Below are 8,069 nucleotides of genomic sequence, written 5' to 3' on the forward strand. Positions count from 1 at the left end.
TGATCTCTTCCGTAATTGACTCCAGCTCTCTATAAAGCTCATCTAATTGCTTTAGTTTGCCACGGATCTCCTCTAAGCTTTCATCAATGGATTTCCGGGCGGCCTCTAATTCTTTCCCCTCCGTTTCCATCGTAACTCTAATAATACAGGATCGAGGGAAAAGAAAATAAATAAACACACAACTGACAAATTCACTCGCACCACAATAAAGGCCCCCTAACAAGTAGCCTATTTATAAGCTAACTTACAAGTAAATTTTTTTTTTTGTAGAATACAAGTAATTACCTAATACAATACCTGTTCCTATATAAGCTACAATACTTGGAGGACAAGAAACTAACTTACAAGTAATTACCTAATACAATACCTCTTCCTATAATTAAATGGAAATTTGTGAGTGGAACAAAGTTACTAAGTAATTAAATGGAAACTGCTAAACTTGTGTTAGTTTTGGCAACATCAAATATACCTCGTATCAGCCTCTCTGCCTGCTGCAATTTCTCTATTCTACATCCTCTTGAATCAATTGGTTCCTTATTCTTGCCTCCCAATTTTATTTTTATTTTTTTTTTGATTTTTTCATAAACAGATTAGATTCTTTCTCCTCTTTCTCCTCCTCCTCAACGCGTTTGAGATGCTCCTCTAATGACCGTCGGATCACGTTGAGTTTTTATGAACTTTCTCTGACCGATTCTTGAACCGTTCCCAACTCCTCCCTGGAACCTCATGCATGATACATCTTCGAATCAATTCACAAATTTTGGGACTGTATCCAACTTCTCGTCTCTGGGCTTTTAGTTGAAGTACTTTAGGGGAGAGAAAACTTGCATCAAACAAACATTTTAGACATGAAAAGATAAATGAGGTAGAATGTCCCATCCATTTTTTGGGAAGATGAAAAGGAGGCTGGGAATCACGGGATACCATTCAGGACTTTTCACTAGGGAATCAGAAATTGTTAAATCATAACTACCAGTGATTGCACAACAGTCAATTAGGCTCGTCAGATGGGTTGGGTTTATTCTGGCTCAAATCTACGAATGATCAAAATTTTCAAGGTTTATATCCAAATCTATAGAATTATGAGCCTAATTTTGTATAGTACACGCATGAACTCACATATTTTAACTATTAATTAATAGATCGGGTGTAACTATGTTTTATAATACATGCATGATATTGTTTTCAAATTAGTTTGAAACTTCTAACATATGAGTATTTGTTTTGTGGAAACAACTTGCAATGAGCAATTTCAATAAGCATAATTCAAATTTCAGAGTAACGTAAACCTAATTTTGCAAGAAAATAAGAAAAAAGTGGAGGAATTTGACTGCACGCAAGCTTACATGTTAAATATAGATAAAATTTTGGAACAAAAACTTTTACATTTTTTAGTTTTTAGTTCATACATGAAATATTCTTCAATATTGATTTTGCTATTCGAATTAATAGTAGATTCTTAGTATCTTTGTATTCCATTATTTTCTTGTTTTTAACATATCATCATGTAATCTTCAAACTTTGAATTGCACATAAAGTGTCCCATAGAATTCATTTGGGTTTGGATCTGAATCTTCTTTTTGAATCCTATTAAGGTATAGATTTGGATTTAGAATAATGTAAGAAATCTATATAGGGATAATTTCACAAACCTCCCCTAAGGTTTCTAACAATTTCAGCAACCTCCCTTGAAATTTGAAAAATTACACTTACTTCCCTTAATGTCATGAAAAGACTATAATAATCTTGATAACTCTACAAATTCTAAGTGACAAGTGGGTATAATGGAAAAAGAAAACCGTATTTGACAAATATTTCTTTATCTAAAAACTCTAATCTCATCTCACCTAATACATTATATTTAATTCCTAAGTCATTTAAATGGACTTCTTACTTAGTTTCATAAATAGCCTACTAATAGGGATGCATTTGTTAAAAATAGTTTCTTCACAACTTACTTAGCAAAAGGGGGAGAAAAGAAGTCCATACATTAAAAACTGATGCCTTGAAATATTACCTAAATTTTGTTGTAAAGAACTACCTTAAAATTTTGGGTAAAATACAAGGAACCCCCTTGTGGTTTCACGAAAAGACACCTTGCCCCCTATCATTTAGAAACCTCCACATAAACACCCTAAACTTCATAACTAAAATGGAAATTGACCTGTAACCGGGCATGCAACCTAGTGACGATGAGTATGTGAGGTTCCTTTGAAAAGACCTTGAGTTTCATTCCCAAGCTACCCTTCAGTTGCTATATTGAAGTGATATATTAGGGCAGAAGACATTTGAAGCCATCAAAGAGTGAAAGGAAAAAGGGAGAAGAATTAAGAGAAAAAAATGTAGGACGATTGACAAATCTCAGGGAGAATCTAAAGTCGCCATGTCCACTTCTACAAATTTTGGAGGAGGTTTGACGAATCAGAAGTTATTCATTCAAGATGGGCTATGCTTGGAGCACTTGGTTGTGTTTTTCCTGAGCTTTTATCAAGAAATGGTGTCAAGTTTGGAGAAACAGTTTGGTTCAAAGCTGGTTCACAAATTTTCAGTGAATGTGGGTTTTGATTATTTAGGAACCCAAGCTTAATTCATGCACAGAGTATTTTAGCCATCTAGGCTTCACAAGTAGTCTTAATAGGGGCTGTGGAGGGCTATAGAATTGCCGGAGGACCGCTTGGGGAGGTGACTGATCCTATTTATCCTGGAGGGAGCTTTGGTCCACTTGGATTGGCAGATGATCCTGAGGCTTTTGCTGAGCTTAAAGTCAAGGAAATCAAGAATGGTAGGTTGACTATGTTTTCCATGTTTGGTTTCTTTGTTCAAGCTATTGTAACTGGAAAAGGACCTTTGGAGAACTTAGCTGATCACGTTGCTGATCCAGTGAACAACAATGCCTGGGCATATGCAATAAACTTTGTCCCTGGCAAATAATTTGGTGGTTCTTATACTGTGATTTGTTCCAAAGCATTTGTGTGATTGGATTGTTACGAAATTGTTGATGATTTAAAGATGTAAATGATGGACTTTATGCATATAAAGTGTCATTCTTTCTTAAAGTAATTTTCAAAATATTGTTTCCTCCGAGAAAATGAGGTCAAAGATCATATAGTGGTTGAAAGTTGATGTCTACAATATAAAGTTAGACGAGGGTTAGACGAGGGTATTCGACCTACTGCCGGTAACTCAGCCGGTTCAGAAGGTAATTTCCACTTTAGTTATGAAATTTAGAGTGTTTATGTGGAGGTTTTTAAACAATAGGGGGGTAAGGTGTCTTTTCGCGAAACCACAAGGGAGTTCCTTGTATTTTACCCAAAAATTTTTTAGTTAACAAGAAATGTTGATATTTGATTTCTTTTGTCATTTAATTTGTTTTGCAAATCAAATAAGGATAATAAAGGATATTCATTATGACTTTTTGTACCTACATCACCATTTGTTACCAACACATACTTTCTAGGGAAGGTTTCTATAATTTTTCAAGCCTCTAAAAAGATGGCTGCAATTGTTACAAACCTGAGGGCAAGTTTCTAAAATTATCCCATATATGTTAGGGTCTACTTGATCGAATAGAGATCTTGCCTATTAACATGCTTACTGTTAAAGGGCGTTATTCTTGTGAAGCCCAAACTGATTATTATGCAAAAGTGTGGCTCACCTAGTTAGGCTTTCAAATAGGTTGCAACACTAGATAAATTGTTTAGAGCTTATATATGGTTAAATCATATAACTTTGGTGACATAAGCTTTGGACAAGGGTCAAATTGAATTGAGTTTTGGCCTAATCAAATTTAAACTTGACTTAATTTTTTACCAGGCTCAAACTTAAAATTTGAACTTTATCACAGTTTAAAACTCGAGTTCATTCTCGCATTCAAATTCCAGCTTTGCCAAGATCGATTTTGAACATAATCTAGCTCACATTAAAATGAAAAAACATTTTAATATTTTTAAAATGGATAAAATAGATATCTTTCTCTAATAAAATATAAAAATAGATGAAAAATGGTACAAATGCATGTATATCGTTTGGCTGAACCAGCGACCTAGATGAATAATTTTTGTCTTGAACTTGACCCAAAGGCTTGCTCAAATTGCTCGAATTTGACTCGATCTCATATTGACCGAGTTTGAGCCAATTGTTGATTGAGCCAAGCTTGCGAGTGCCCGTTAGATAACTCAGATCATTTTGCAACCTAGATAGTCTATTTATTTGTAATTTCGGTCACTCTAACCGTATATAGGCTCAACAAAATTACTTTCCATATTCTAATCCTATTCAACCAGTTAACCCATGAATGATAACACACAGGATATGGTTGATCATATAGGATAACGGAACTCTTTTGTACTTGGAGAAAAAAAAAACAAAATTATGTTGATAAAGAAAACAGTATAACATGTATCCAAATTATATAAGAGTCCTACAATCAAAAACTCTTGAAATTGATAAACAATATACATGATTAAATCATTACAGGCTCTATACGCATTAAGTAATTAAAATACTGAATATTTTTTTTCTCTTATTTACTTCTTAGAAACTATCAAATTATTTTTCAATAACAATAGTAGGTTGCGGACCACAACGAAACATGAAAGCTCTAAACTTTTTAAAAAAAAGTAAAGTAAATAATTGTTGGGAGAAAAACTTTTAAGAGAGCCCATCAAATAACTCAATATGTAAGTCAAGAACCCAATATTGACCCAAAAATTTAAATTGCTAGGTCTCGATCCCTAACTTACATATTAACCGCTCTTTTTTATCTCTCGAACCAATTTAGGATACTATTCTTTACTCATGACTTATATTGGACTCATTGGTAGGCTCTCATGAAAGTTTTTCTCCCCAACAAATAGTATCAAAGTTTTGGTTACAAGATTGGACTTCTGATGGGCAAGTGAATTTTTCTAATAGTTGGGTCGATGAAAATTCTTTTCTTGGTGGTGGACTGAAATGCCAAGAAGTTTGGCTATTGTCGCACCAAGTGTGCCATGGATTTGGCAAGAAGTCCGGTTGGTGTTAACCAAAGGAGTCAAGAGGCGGGGATCCGAAACCCAGTTTGGATGTTGAAAAAGAGTGGGTCTATGATTGGGAGAAGAAGTAACTTTAAGTATTAAGGTGAGTTTGCATTGAGTACTAAAGTGGATTCAAAAAAGAGTTTGTAAACTTGGATTCAATGCGAGGGATTACTCATGAAGGGGGAGATTGTAGGTTCATGAATAAAAAATAGTGTCCCACATTAATTCGAAAAATGAAAAATGAACGGTTAATATATAAGTAAGGGTTTGAGATTTAACAGTTTAAGTTTTTGGGTTAAAGTAAAGGTTTCTGACTTACATATTAGTCTCTTTGATGGACTCTTTCGAAAGTTTATCTCCCCAACAGCAATCACAGATTTTATGAGTAAGGAAAAGAATTTTGGATAAGAGACAAAGAAACAAGAGTAATAGACCGAATGGAGTTAGTGGTGATGAAAGGTAAGAGAGAATTAGGCTCAACTGGTTAAATTCATTAGTCATGAAGAAAATGCAAACGTTCTCCGCAACAATAATCACAGGTTTTATGAGTAAGGAAAAAGAATTTTGGATAAGAGACAAAGAAACAAGAGTAGTAGAGTGAATGGAGTTAGTGGTGATGAAAGGTAAGAGAGAATTAGGTTCCGTTTGATAAAACTGAATTTGAATTCTAAAGTCTGAATTTTGAAATCTGAATACTAAAACAATTAATTTGCTGAATTTTAAGCACTGAAAAGAAATATCTGAATATCTGAATTTTAATACTAAACCTATTTATACTGTTTGATAAACATTTATAACTGAATGTTTAATAAGTTAAATTTGATAATTTTTCCCTTATATCTTTTCATCCAAAAAAGAAATAGAACCTATGATTTAATTATCTAAAAATGCTAGGTATGAAAATGACAATATTTATTTTTAAATCAAATTAATATAAAAGATAAATTATATTATATGAGGAGTATAGAGAAGAAGTGAAAGTCATTCAAAAGCAAGAAAAGAGAAATAGAAAATCATTAGATAGAGAATATTAGTTTGTTTAATTATATAAGAATTTTGAACATAATTAATAAAAAGGGGTAGATTTGGTAGATAAGATAAGGTAGTTGAAGTAATTCTATTGATTCTTATCAGAATTAAGCATTCAGTTAGGATTTTTATGCTGAAAAAAATACACACAAGTTCAGCACTACTTAACAAATTTAGCAAATGGATTTTCATTTATCAAACACTCAAAACATCTGAGTGTCTAAAAAAGTTCAGATTCAGCACTTTTTTATGTTATCAAACAGATCTTTAGGCGCAATTGGTTAAATGCATTAGTCCTAAAGAAAATACAAACGTGTATTGGTCTTCTCAACTTAATTTACAGGTAAATGGGTACATGATTATGAAATTGAGAATTGGGTACTGGTTATCTAATCAATCCTGTAACATTACACATGTACAAGTAAGTTCGAGTAACTATTCTGAAAATTAAAAATTATATTCTAATCTACTTTTTCAAGTAAGTTTGAGTAAGCTATCTATTTTTAAAATTGCAAATGGGTTACCTTATTTTTCGGTTTAAACCATTTCCATTATCTTGATGGCAGTTTTTCAAGTTTTTCTTGAACACTCCTAGCTTTTTTTCTTTTTTTTTTTGAAGCATTGAACACTCCTAGCTAGCCTTAGGTGATATTCATTGTTTTTCAAAACATTTTAATAATTTATCTACAAGCAATGAACAATTATTTTAGCCACGTGCATGAATGTTTACTTGAAACTAAATAGTTCTCCATGAACTAAATGAGTGACCGAATCTGATGCTTTGAACCAACAAAATAACAAAAATGATGAACTATAGCTCTATTTTTAATGGCATCTTTAGTTAAAAAGATAGTCGAGTTGGGTAAATTGTTACATTGGAAGTATATTCGTGTCTGTATCACCTAATAAGCATTTGTATGCAATATAGTTCAAATATTTTTGCGAATTTCACAGTGAGAATGTTCGCGTCAAACTTGAGTAGTCAATAATGAGTGACTCCGGCTGGTCTAGGTGGGTTTTTATTGGGTAATATGTATAATTAAGTCAACCCTAAATGGTTCAAAATGAATCAACCCTTTATAATCATTCAAAAAATGGATATGGATTTATTCAATTACCCATGTACGATTCACTTGAAATCTTACTTACGTTTTTTTTTTTGCGTGTTGTTTAACAAGAAACGACGACATTTTATTGTTGTTAGATTGATAAGAAATTCAAATTTATTTGCTTAATACTCACTAAAATTTGAGTTTAAATATATAATTATTTTTTAAATGGGTATAAATGGATGAGTTGAATCAATTCACTACCCATCAATTAAATGGGTTTAATTGAATACCCACTTAAACCTATTCAAAATTTATTACATACCCAAATCCACTTATTAGGGGATCAATTTGAACGGATCAACATAATTGACTTGTGGTTGATACCTCTGAACTATAATAAGCATTATTCATGCCACAAGTATTTAGCTATATACCAAAACAAACCCTTGAGACATGAAACTTGTAAAAGACGTACGTGCACACTTTTTTTTTTAACCACCCAATCCCTTCCCTCCTTTCCAAAAATCATCCATTAACCCAAAAGTCATGAATAAACAATTTTTAAAATGAAAAAACAATAAATAATTTTTTATTGGGTAATATGTATAATTAAGTCAACCCATTTAATAAATGGTTCAAAATGAATCAACCCTTTATAATCATTCAAAAAATGGATATGGATTTATTCAATTACCCATGTATGATTCACTTGAAATCTTACTTACGTTTTTTTTTTTTTTGCGTGTTGTTTAACAAGAAATGACGACATTTTATTGTTGTTAGATTGATAAGAAATTCAAATTTATTTGCTTAATACTCACTAAAATTTGAGTTTAAATATATAATTATTTTTAAATGGGTATAAATGGATGAGTTGAATCAATTCACTACCCATCAATTAAATGGGTTTAATTGAATACCCACTTAAACCTATTCAAAATTTATTACATACCCAATCCACTTATTAGGG

At 32.1% G+C, this 8,069-nt stretch overlaps 1 pseudogene; it reads left to right on the forward strand.

Annotated features, from left to right (window-relative positions):
* The first annotated feature begins 2,176 nt into the window (after positions 1-2,176).
* LOC113760156 lies at positions 2,177-2,931 on the forward strand (annotated as a pseudogene).
* Positions 2,932-8,069: the final 5,138 nt, after the last annotated feature.

Source organism: Coffea eugenioides, chromosome 2 (genome assembly GCF_003713205.1).
Source record: "Coffea eugenioides isolate CCC68of chromosome 2, Ceug_1.0, whole genome shotgun sequence".
NCBI lineage: Eukaryota > Viridiplantae > Streptophyta > Magnoliopsida > Gentianales > Rubiaceae > Coffea > Coffea eugenioides.